General features: G+C 37.0%; 1 pseudogene across 1 annotated transcript in view; it reads right to left on the bottom strand.

The window, feature by feature from the left end:
- Nucleotides 1-12,290, bottom strand: part of LOC149199529 (uncharacterized) — a 121,138-nt pseudogene that overhangs the window by 70,106 nt on the left and 38,742 nt on the right. The gene's annotated exons all lie outside the window — the stretch shown is intronic.

Raw genomic sequence — 12,290 nt, 5'->3', positions numbered from 1 at the left:
TCCTTAGGCTAGAAATGTCTTTATGATACTTTAAATCTTATTTAAAATCAACAAGATTCTTCAAAATTTGAGAAATGTATTAATTATTGAATAGAAATCACGAGTGATTTTATGGTGGGAAAACAAGTTGACTTATAGTTATCAAGATAGATTCAATAATATAGATATTGTATTTGTATAATTATGAATGTTGTTCTTGATTACAAGCCACTTTCGAAAAGATATATTTAATTATTTTTGTAATGAATATCTTCTAACTGAATCATTCATAATTGATTCTCAAGTAAGAGAAGTGAATAATAATGAAGATTATGGGAATTAAAGGAATGGTCTATAATACAAAAGTGGGTTAATGAGGACCATATGGAACCTTAGCTTGTTAATTTAAAAAACAAATGGTGTCTTAAACTTAAAATTGTGATTTTTCCTAAAGATTAAGTATTTAGTAAAAACTATAGGTAGATCCTAAGGATTTTGATTGCAAGAATGTCTTATGGAATGAAAAGGGGAAACTTGGATAGAGAATACATAAATTAAGTGAGATGTAAGAGTGGGTTTTATATGTGACACCATGTTTTGTTGCATAGTTTCATTGGCAATTGTATGTGGATGATTTTATGCTTCTTGTATGCAAGTTTGGTTGTCAGACGGGATGGACCATTTTTTTTTTTTTTACAACCAATGTGTGAGCTACTTATAGCTTGGTAAGCTCAACGTACTATAGAACAAAGAAGATGGCACATGTAAGATTCATGTAGACTATGAAAAAGAAGAACATGTAGAATATCAAATTATTATAATTAGATGTCATATCAATTACATAAAATAGTATTTTGATATGGTACTATATTTTATTTTTTACAACCAATGTGTGAGCTACTTATAGCTTGGTAAGTTCAACGTACTATAGAACCAAGAAGATGACACATGTAGGATTCATGTAGACTATGAAAAAGAAGAACATGTAGAATATCAAATTATTATAATTAGATGTCATATCAATTACATAAAATAGTATTTTGATATGGTACTATAAATTGTATGGTTGGTTTTGATATAGAAATATTTGGCATTTTATATAGAAACATGCCTAATATGGCATGGATATATTTTCTACTTGATTAAGAATGGTATGTTTCAGTTTTCATGGAGTTGCTTCCAATTTAGAAAACATTAAACTATGGTTTGGCATGAAGAAAAGATATCAAATACATATACATAAGCTTAACACCTTAGTGATAGGAGAATCAAAAATAACTAAGTTTCTTATGACTGTAGGAAAAACTTCGGGCCAAGTTTAGCCAAAGAGGGGGAGTATGTAGTGTCCCTTCTTGGTGGAATAGCTTTGAGACACTTAGAGAGAGTGATTTTGATATAATATAATATTATGCGTGAGAAACTTATGTACATGCTTATATGCTATAGACCTGGTTTGGGTCACCTAGTTGTTGTGTGCTTAGGATAATATCTATGGTTGTGTGTATAAGAATTGATTTTGGTTAAGAGCATATTATCGATGTTTTCTCTTTTGGTATCTTAGTTTGGCAATAGGTGTATGACATGGATGTTGATTCAGGATTGAGACACATAGATCCATGAATGATCATGGTTATGTGGAACATATGGTTAATTATGATTTATGGATGATAGATGATTTATATGATTATATATGTTTAATCGTGTAATGAGCAAGACGCAGCAGGGAACATAGTTATTTGCAAACAAGGATGCTCAAATTATAAATGACTGTGGAAGTCATGATACATGATTTTTATGATTTTATATGCTTAATCTTGTATTGAGCAGGATGTGATATGAAACATGGTTATTTTCAAACAAGGATGTTCAAATTTTAAATGGCTGCAGAAGTCATTTCTCTAGAACCAAAATGGTTGTGGAAGTCATGCACAATCTTTGGTAAAATGTCAATAAGTTAATTATGAAATTCATTGATTCCTTTGATTTATGAGATTGTGATGTGTGCGAGTCTTGGAACAAAGTCTTACCAACGAACCATCAAATGAATATGAGCTCACAATCAGTACCTTAGGGTGAAGCGTGGAGTTTTAAAGCAAAGTAGATGAGAAGCCATGGAAATTAGGTCGTGAAGTCCTAAATCCATGAAAGATAAAGACGTGGAGTCTTGTATCTATAATAAAATGTTTAGGGCGCGGAATCATGAATATTTAAAAATATCAAGGTGTGGAATCTTGGATCTTTAGAGTAGATCAGCGCACGGAGTCCTCAATCTACTAAGGCACGGAAATGCATGCAATAGGGGTGCGGAACCCCTATTCTCCGGAAGAAAAGTACCACTCACGGGAAGCTCAAGCATGAATTTCCTTAATAAAGCCTCTTTTCTAACAATCCTAGAGTGACTTTCTAAAAATAGAAAATCATGTCTAGCATCTCAAGCATGACTTTCCAAAATTAGTAAATCACCTTGCATAAATTGGCAATCAAGTATAGTTGAAGGAACTTATCATTAATCAATCCTAATAGTTCAATCTCGACTTAATCCTCAATATTATTATTATTATTATTATCTTTTATGAGACAATGATATTATTATTAAAAGGGAATTACAAGTCACCTTCATCTCCTCAATCACTTCACACCTCTCTCCTTGATGACTCATGGCTCTATGTAAATCTCTCTCTTTTAATAATACATTACACTCTATTTTATGCACTCATCAAAGAATGGCATATTCCTCGTACACTCATTAAAGAAATGTCATAAAATATTCCTCTTACGCTCTCTTCAATGCATAAGTTACACTCCTTAACTAAGGCATGCATACCTTTCCTTAATGGCATGGGTTACACTCTAAATCGAATACAAGGCATGCATATTACTCCTCCTTTATGACAAGAATTTGTTGCTCCTATATATGTGTCTCATATATTCTCACTTAAGAGGAGAGGGAGGTGCATTGGGATACCAAGAGTTGGAGAGATTTGAAAAATATTATGAGAGTGAGAGACTTGGAGAGTAACCAATTTCTTTTGAAATGACTTTGAAATTCCTAAACTAAATTACTATGTAGCTCTACCCAGTGGAGCTGACCATGAGTGGTGTTGGGAGGAAGTGAAACTTATCTTCCTTAGCTTGCCTTGGATATCACTCTACCGCTATATTTGGTATTGTTTGTGAGCTCTTACAGCTCAGGGGGTTCCAGGAGGAGAAGTTCTCCCTGAATATGGTTGGGTGGAAAACCGGATGGTTCAAATGAGTTGATTTAAGGGATCACAGATGGATCATATTCTTAGCGATTGGAGTTGAATATCTCTTCAGGTATAATTTTTATTGTCCTAAAATTATCGTATAGCTTTAGCATAAAATAAAAAGTAGAAATTTAAATTATTGTAAGAATCTAATTTTTGTTTAAGTTTATGTTATTTGGAATCTTATTGGATAGTTGAAAATGAAGACTAAGAGTGGTCTATATGAATGGATGTTTAGATCTCAAGATGTTATGGAATTATTATTGGTGTAGTCTATTGTACTAACATTGGTATTGTAGCATTTGAGAAAGGAAAGACAAATATTGCTAAAAGTAATGACAATAAAGGAATTCCAAAGGACTTGGGTAAGAGTTCATGAGTTATGGTTTTGTTTCATGTAATTAGAGACATGTTTTAGAAAGGATTTCAAGATATTTTGCAAAGTGTTTGACAAAATTCGTGAATGAGAAATGTTATTATTATTTTTATCATTATGCATTAGTAAGTGTTAACTGCAGCCTGCCAGAGCAGGAAATGGATGCATACCTAAAATATCCCAGGAGGATTCACTAAATCAGCCATTAAAATAAAAATGTTAAAAAAAAACAAGATGGAGAACAAGAATTTTAAAGAGAATCATTGAGGTAATTTTCAATCATTATGTATTGCAATAGTTCAAGATGTTTGTCATGGGTTTGTAGGAAAAATTGAATGAAAATAATGTTTGATGAATCTCAAAGCCCTTCAATTCACTTATAGTGGATGAAAAGATTTTGAAAGACATCTAGACAATACATAAGTAATTAAAATTTTATTATAGGATGTTATTTGTTCTTCATAACTGTAGATTCAAGCTTGCATGCCATCTGTTCGACAAAAATTGTAAATGAAATTCCTGGAGTCAACATATTTGCTAGTTTTTAAAAATGCATCTATGCGTGGTTTTGTACCGATTCAGGACAACATCAGGGGGTATCTGTGCCATATGGTCCTATAACCCCCGATTTGATTCCAAAAAAATATTTTTCAAAATCCAGATCGTAAATCTAGGTGATTTTGCAAATTGTTGCTGTCACTTTGTGCGCCTGTTGTCAAGTTTTGTGTGAAAAAAAAGATGATTTAGTCATTGTTTTAATATTTTGTCATTTGAAGAATTAATATATAAATTTTATGAGCTAAATAGGTTGAGGGAGAATCTTATATTCATGTCAAATTTCCTTAAGAGATTGTGGCTTCCAAGTGTTTGACAAAATGCCTCAATGGTTGTAGATTGCATGTTTGCAAAGTGTTTGTTAAAAGGCCTCAATGGTTGTAGATTGCATGCTTTCAAAGTGTTTGTCAAAAGGTCTCAATGGTTGCAGTTTGTAGATTGCATGCTTTCAAAGTGTTTGTCAAAAGGCCTCAATGGTTGTAGTTTGTAGATTGCATGCTTTCAAAGTGTTTGTCAAAACTTCAATGGATGTAGTTTTTGTGCATACAAATTGTTAGAGTAAATGTCCTACTTACTGTAGCTTTTATGCACTAGAAAATTTATGAATAGATTATTTAATGGATGTAGTTTCCTATGTCTGCAAGTTTTTGTATGAATGTGAAACTGAATTTAATAAGTTGTTGAAGTGTGAATAGAGAATAAGGCAGGTGTTACTTTTATTATCTAAAGCTTTCATTTAAAAAAATGGTTGTTGTTGGAAACAATTTTATAGTGACTAATTCTGTAGGAATTTGTGCAAATGAGCATAATAAGTTTCGTATGAGTTGCATGTATTCATGGGTGCATTCTTGTGCTTCAATGATTGTAGAAAACAACTACTTGTGCCCAATTTATGCAGGTCCATTGTTTTACTTGACACATTTTGAAGAATAATATGCTTCTAAATTGGTAACATTAATTTCTCTTGTTGCAACATTCATTATACAATTCTCACGATTGAAGCATTAGTTTAATAATTGGGATTGGAAATTTTAATTGATGAATTTGGAAATGTTGTTGGGTCAATATATTTTGTGATATTAAGGGAAAGTTATCCTCGACTTCTTATGTTATAGTCTTACATTGAAATAGTTGAAGGAACATGATTACATGATAGGTAAGTTATTCATATTATGAGTAAAACAAAAATAAAAATTGAGTAATAGGATTCAATGTGACCTTTACTTATCTATACTATTGATGGTTGATAAGGTGGGACCTTACAGGCACTGCGTCAGCCCTCCTGGCCTCTGTGTCAACCCTCTGAGGCTTTGTGCAGCCTCTCTGGCCCTCTGCGTCGCTTCTACAGCCTCTGCATTAGTCACGCGGTCCCTCTGCGCAGTCACTGTTCACCTCTGCATGGCTCCCTCTGGCTCTGCGTCTGCCTCTGTGCAGATCTTTCGGCACTATCTCTACCTCTTTGCCTTGCACTCACTGCCCCTCGCTACAACTGATCACTGGTTCAATTTCTCTTAGCAAACCCCACTCTAGAAAATCGAACTGACTGATCACTTTGGTGTATCTCCAACTGACTCTCAAGCCTCCTCTTATACTTTTTTTGTTGAGTGTTCAACTGTCGGGATTACATCTCTAATCAACGGCTAAGATTAGATTTGGCTTCATCCATGTCATTTAGAACCTTCTAACCCAGTTTTATATTAACACCCATTAATATTTTAATTTTCCTAAGTTTAGACTTAGGAACTCCATTAAAAATATTAATTATTTTAATATCTCCTTCATCGGCTAGAATTTCCCCAAACCAATTCTGGGTCTTGGAGATCTCATGTGCTTTAGCCTCTCCACCAATTTTCATGGCTAGAGCACATCCGATGCTACCCCAAATCAACTGGTGTTAGTCAATGATCGCATCGCCCAAGATAAGAATCCACGAGAAGCAGTTATGTTAGTTTTTGTAGCATCGGATGTGTTCTAGCCACGAAATTTTGTGAAGAGGCTAGAATACATGAGATCTCCAAAATCCAGAAATCGTTTTTGGAAATTCCACCAAGAAGTGTCTCAATTAGATTATTAACCATTTTTTAAATATTTCCTAAGTCTAAACTTAGGGAATATGGTTAATTAATCAGTATTAATTGAGATAAGGTGTGAATCATCTAGAAACTCACACGGATCAACCCAGAAATGATCCTAAGCATTGATTAAGTTTTAATCTTGGTCGTTGGTGCTCCAATTGTGGATTATAAATGAAAGTCAATGTGGTGATGGAGATCATCCAATGCAGATACTCAGTTGCCCAAGCAATTCGATTTTCTCAGTAGCAGTAGCTCAGCAGAGAAGATAGAGCCACGGGGTGAGCGGTAGGAGCAAGAGGAAAGCAGCAGCATTCCGGGAGGAAGTTTTCAATTCCCGAAAGAGTCGAAGGAAGGAAGGCCGAAATCTTCAGAGGGCCAGCGTATGGACTGCACAGAGGTCGACATAGGCATCTCAGCGCAGAGGTCAGGGAAGCTATTTCGGAGGCTGAAAATAGCTAAGGGGTGAGAAAAATTCTCACAATAATTTTGCCAGCGTTTTCTTTAGATTAGATTGCCAGCTAGGCATCTGAATTATTGTACTCATAATTGCTCTTGAGCATTAATAATAAAACCCTCATCTGTTGCACCGGTTTTCCCAAGTTGGCTTTTTCCAGGGACAATTGTCCAAAACTAACTGTGGCAATTTTATTGTGTGTGCTAGAATTTCTCTATTTCCAGTGATTTATTTTCCGCAGTACTTTTATGGTGAAAACTGCAGTTGCGATTTTATTCGTTATTTATCGTAAGAAAATACATTTCATAATTAGTTTTTGAGTTAGAAGAATAATCTCTAGTAATTGCAATAGATGAAACTTTCACATGGTATCAGAGCTTAATTGATCAGCCGGGAAGCTCGGAAACAAAAAGGAATTTCGTTGTTCAGAGGGAGCAGCAGATCGAAATTCCCAGAAGAGACTACGCAGAGCCCAAAACAGGTAATTTGAGTTACTAGAGCAGTAGTTCGATTTTTTCAGTTGAAGTGAGGTAGGAAAATCGAATTACCCAGTTTAGTGATTCCAGCAGTCAAAGGGAGCAGTTGCATCTTAGATTTTTGTTGAGCAGAATCCTGGTTGAACGCAGAGAATTTTTGCTACAAGCTATAGAGCTGAATCCGCATCGAGAGAAAAAGAGAAATAGCACACTAAAATTGTTCCAGTATAGCCATGGACGGAAGTAACATTCAGAAGACTTCAGATTTGTCTTCTAGATTGGAAGACGATTGGAAGACGAATTTGCTTGCTTAGCAAGATGAGCTTCACAGGGAGTTTGGTATAGACAATGGAGCTTCAGCTCACACAATAGGGGTTAGAGAATATTTCTGACTGCAAAGAGGAGCAGATGGATTTCCATATTACTATGGGAAACAGAACGATATCTACTCCAGCAAGGACAGGTACCATAGATTTTCAAGGGGAATCAGGAGCAAGCACCAATGCTTCAAATGTATTGCATGTGCCAGGATTGGGTACGAACCTGATTTCTGTGTCTCGGTTACAGGATAAGGGGTATGATGTTCACCTCGTAGGGAAGAAAGTGTATGTCAAACGCTCAAGCTGGAAAAAGGTAACACAGACTGGAGTTCGAAGTAACAGGTTGTACCAATTACAAATCGATTCTCCAATTGCACTGATAGGCAGTAATAGTAGCAGTGGGAAGGAGCTGAATGAATTATGGCACAGGAGAATGGGACATCTACATCATAGATCACTCAAGATGCTCAAAGAAACCGTCAAGGGCTTCCCAACTTGGAACCGAACACGATGATGTGTGCAAAGTGTGCGTACTTGGGAAGTATGCTAGGCGGTATTTCCAGGGAGTGACAACAGAGCTGATGGCGTATTAGGACTTATACACTCAGATATTTCTGGCCTGATGTCCACTAGAGCTCTCAATGGTGCCGAATATTTCGTCACCTTTATTGATGATCATTCCAGGAAAACCTGGATCTACTTCTTGAAGACCAAGGATGAGGTCTTCGATCGTTTCAGAGAGTTTAAAGCTCTCGTGGAGAATGTGACAAGAAAGAAGATCAAGGTGCTTTGCTCAAATAATGTTGGAGAGTACATTGATAAAACTTCACAAATTTCTGTGCAAAGGAAGGCACCAAGAGAGAATGGACAGCTCCATATAATCCACAGCAAATGGTGTAGGGGAGTGAAAAAAAACAGAACCATTGTTGGAGCCGCAAAGGCTATGTTTTATGACCAGGATCTACCCAGATTTTTGTGGGCAGAAGCATGTAACATGGCAATGTATATTTAGAACAGAACTCCTCATAGAGCATTCGGGAAGAAAACGCCATAAGGTGTCTTCATAGGGAAGAAGCCAAAAGTCATCCACCTCAAAATTTTTGGCAGCATCACTTATTGTCACGTGCCAGACAATAAAAGGACCAAACTGGATCAAAGTGCAAAGAAGGGGTTTTTCGTTGGGTACAGCAAAACCTCAAAGCCATTCAGAATCTACATTCCTAGTAGTAAGAAGATAGTCGTAAGGCGAGACATGAAGTTTGTGGAGGACTGAGCTTTCAGGAGGTCTCATGAGATGCCTGCGGGTGATCAGAATTAGTCGGCAGAAGTTCCTTTAGTCCAGCAGCACGGGCAACCACAAGGGCAGCCAGTGGGACAAACAGGAGGGCAGTCACAAGGGTCAAGTATTGTGACCAGTACCAGTATTTCCTCAGGTGCAGGAAATCTGAGGAGTTCTCAGCAGATGGAGCAGCAGAGACAGGATGAGGAGGAGCTGGCAGAACCTCCCACGACTAGTGGTCGAGCCAGCAGAGAGGTTCATCAGACATTAAGAGATGCAGAGGAGTTTATTTGAACTCATAGGACGAACAAGATACAGCGCAGACAGCCTAACAAGTACCAAGCATTGGTAGCTCAGGTTGCAGAACCTTCAAGTTTTCAGGAGGCCGCACAGCATCAAGTGTGGATAGATGCCATGGTAGAAGAGTATAGCTCTATCATGATGAATGATGTTTGGAAGGTAGTGCCCAGGCCAGAAGATAGATCAGTTGTAGGTTCGAGGTGGATCTATAAGATCATATATGCGGCAAACAGAAGTGTGGAAAAGTATAAGGCTAAGTTCGTGGCAAAGGGGTATGCACAAAAGGAAGGGATAGATTTATGAGGAAACCTTTGCCTCGATTGCCAGATACACTTCTATCTAGTCAGTTATATCTCTAGCAGCTCAAATGGGATGGCAGATTCACCAGATGTACGTCAAGAAAGCCTTCTTGAATGGAGTGATAGAGGAGGAAGTGTACATAGAACAGCCAAAGGGCTTTGAGACTCAAGAGAGGTGCACACGTGTGCAAATTGAAGAAGGCTCTCTACAGGCTCAAGCAGGCTCCCAGGGCATGGTATGGTAGAATTGAAACCTACCTACAGCAGATGGGGTTCGTCAAGAGTGATGTAGATCCCAACCTTTCCTATTTGATGGTAGAGGATAAGCCCCTCGTTCTAGTTTTTTATGTGGATGATCTATTCTTGACAAGATCATCAGGGCTCATAGAGGATTGCAAGAGGAACCTGGCAGCAAAATTTGACATGAAGGATTTGGGGTTGATGCACTATTAGTTTCATTACCATTTTCTTGTGTTATTTTTATGTACATGACACTTACACTATCTTATATCATTTTGATAGACTAATAGTTTATAGCTCATAACTAGACACTAAACTCTATCATTTTTCTTTCAATATTAACCTACAAGTTGGTTTCGCACACCCATATTGTTTTTCTATAAGTTGTAGGTTTTAGTCCCACTAACCTACTTTTGTGGTGATTTATTGGACATTCACAAAATAACCTTATCAAGATGAAACTTACAAATTTCAAAGGGCTATGTTATCCTCAATTCAGCAAGGATTCCTATATGCATTTTTTTCATTTGGCAACATCCTTGTAAGCCCAAAGAATGCAAGTCAAATCCTTGTAGACCATGTGATGTTATGTATTGGCGTGTCCCATGCTTATTATGGTCAGTGATGCCCCATCCATTTAGACTCCACCCTTGGGTCCTTTTTTCCTATATATGATTGAGGGGCTTAGGGTGGATCTAATTGGATATATGCTTTAGAGGAGCCACTGCCTTTGTAGTGGTGATCACCATTTGTAGGTCAATCCAGCCCATGTCTTGAACGAACCTATGTCCTATCCACATGGTCATATATCATAGAGTCTGCATGCATTCTCTAGCCTTGGTAGATCATTCGTTTACAGTTCTCAACATGGAAGTCTCACATTTTCCAACATTTCACATCTGCCAACGCATTTCACAAATCCCAATGCATGGGATCCCAAGGTCAAAATCAACAAAGGGTCAAATAGCTTAGCATAATTTATACTTGTCATGCCTCGTTAAAATTTTGTCAAAATATGAAGGCATCAAAGAGAGATGCTCAATCAAAGCGGTTGTCATCCTTTTGTGGTACGAGTGGGATAAAAAAAGGCAGATTGATGTCAATCCTTCGTCAAATCAAGCAAGTGATATGCAAGAGTCATCTACAAATTTTTTCCAAGCAAACCCATGTTCTGCAATTGGCAAATCAAGTAAGTTGTTGGAGATCTACTCTTGTGACTCATTAAATAAGGGTACGGCCACATGTCTGAGGCTTCTACGGGCTCCTCAAAGTGTTAAAAGTGACCATTGGACCAAGTCAATGAAATAAAGGTCAAATTACTCATTCAAAAATCAAGTGAGCAAGCAAAAAGGTAAAAATGCATATCAAATCAAGTCAAGGGACCAAGTTGGAATCAAAAGAAAGTCGTGGATCATCTCATGAGAGATGTTGAGAGCTTTAAGGTCAACCCAAGGAGACTTTGGACCTAGTATAGCCATTAGAAGGTTCCTTTCAACAACTCAAGCCAAATCTTGTCAAGCAAGCATCTACTCAAGTCAAATCAAGCATATCAAGCCTCTTGTAAGTAAAATTGAGCCTCCTAAAGCTATCCATCCAGCATATTGTATCAAATCAACACCCCCATATCTAACAATATCTTGTCCTGTATCAAAGTCTAACAATACCCTATGTATCAATATCTTGTATTTAACAATATCTATTTGGCCTATTGTATCAAATCATTGTCCTATGTGATGCCATCTTAGCATCTCGTAAGGACATTTTAGACCTACTAATTTGGGCACTAACAAGATCAATTTGAGCTTCTACTTCTAAGTCAAAACCTCAACAACTGCAAAGTGAACTTCATATGTTCTTTGCCAATCAATCTTACTACAAGTCAATTGGATAATCTTCTTCACCGACAAGAACTATGCCAAGAATCTTGAGAACTGTCCATCAAACGAACCCCTCTCTCTTCATCTACTATCCCTGTTATAATCACCACTTAGAAAGGTGGATGGTCGAATAACAATCAAGAAAATGTTATATGGTAGTTCAATCGATAATAACCGAGAGTTAACATGTACATTGTGGGTTTACTTAATAAGTGAACTAATTTCTCAAGTGAGAAAATGTCATGATCTTCGTAGACTGTGATGCTAGTTTTGAAATAATGATTTTCAGCTCTAGTTCCCATTACCCCAACTGCTACTTCAACACATCTAGTAACTCCCTTTGATAAAAGACCAGGATGTGTATGTGGATCTCCCACTTAATATTTGTTAATTTTTAGCTCTTTCTAATTTTTGTGGGTATCCCCTGTTTCAAGGGAATGTTCCATGATATGATATGGAGAACATTGAGTGCACCCCTGAGTACTTAAGGAAAAGCCATCCCATACCCATTTGCAAGACAGGCATCACCAGACACAGACTGGGCATTGGGGATGTATCTCCACGATGGATTCACATTTCTTAAGGTAGGTGATGCTAAAAACTGGCTCCCTTGAAATTGGCAAATTATAAATTACCAAATCAATCACTGATCAGCCAAACATTACGTAGATGACAAACTGGATGCTTCAAGTACACTGGCTATTGACATACCAGAGTTTGCTTCAAATGATTTATAAGAAACACATTTCTAGAGATTATGAAAACAAATTTAGAAGTTGAAACTCAGTACCCTTGATGGCTACATGTCAATA

This window comes from Pinus tabuliformis, chromosome 2_1, assembly GCF_031772625.1.
Source record: "Pinus tabuliformis cultivar Carrire ecotype Pingquan chromosome 2_1, CPIR1, whole genome shotgun sequence".
Lineage (NCBI taxonomy): Eukaryota > Viridiplantae > Streptophyta > Pinopsida > Pinales > Pinaceae > Pinus > Pinus tabuliformis.
The sequence above is the reverse complement of the archived record's forward strand: the minus strand, read 5'-3'. Positions and strand labels throughout refer to the sequence as shown.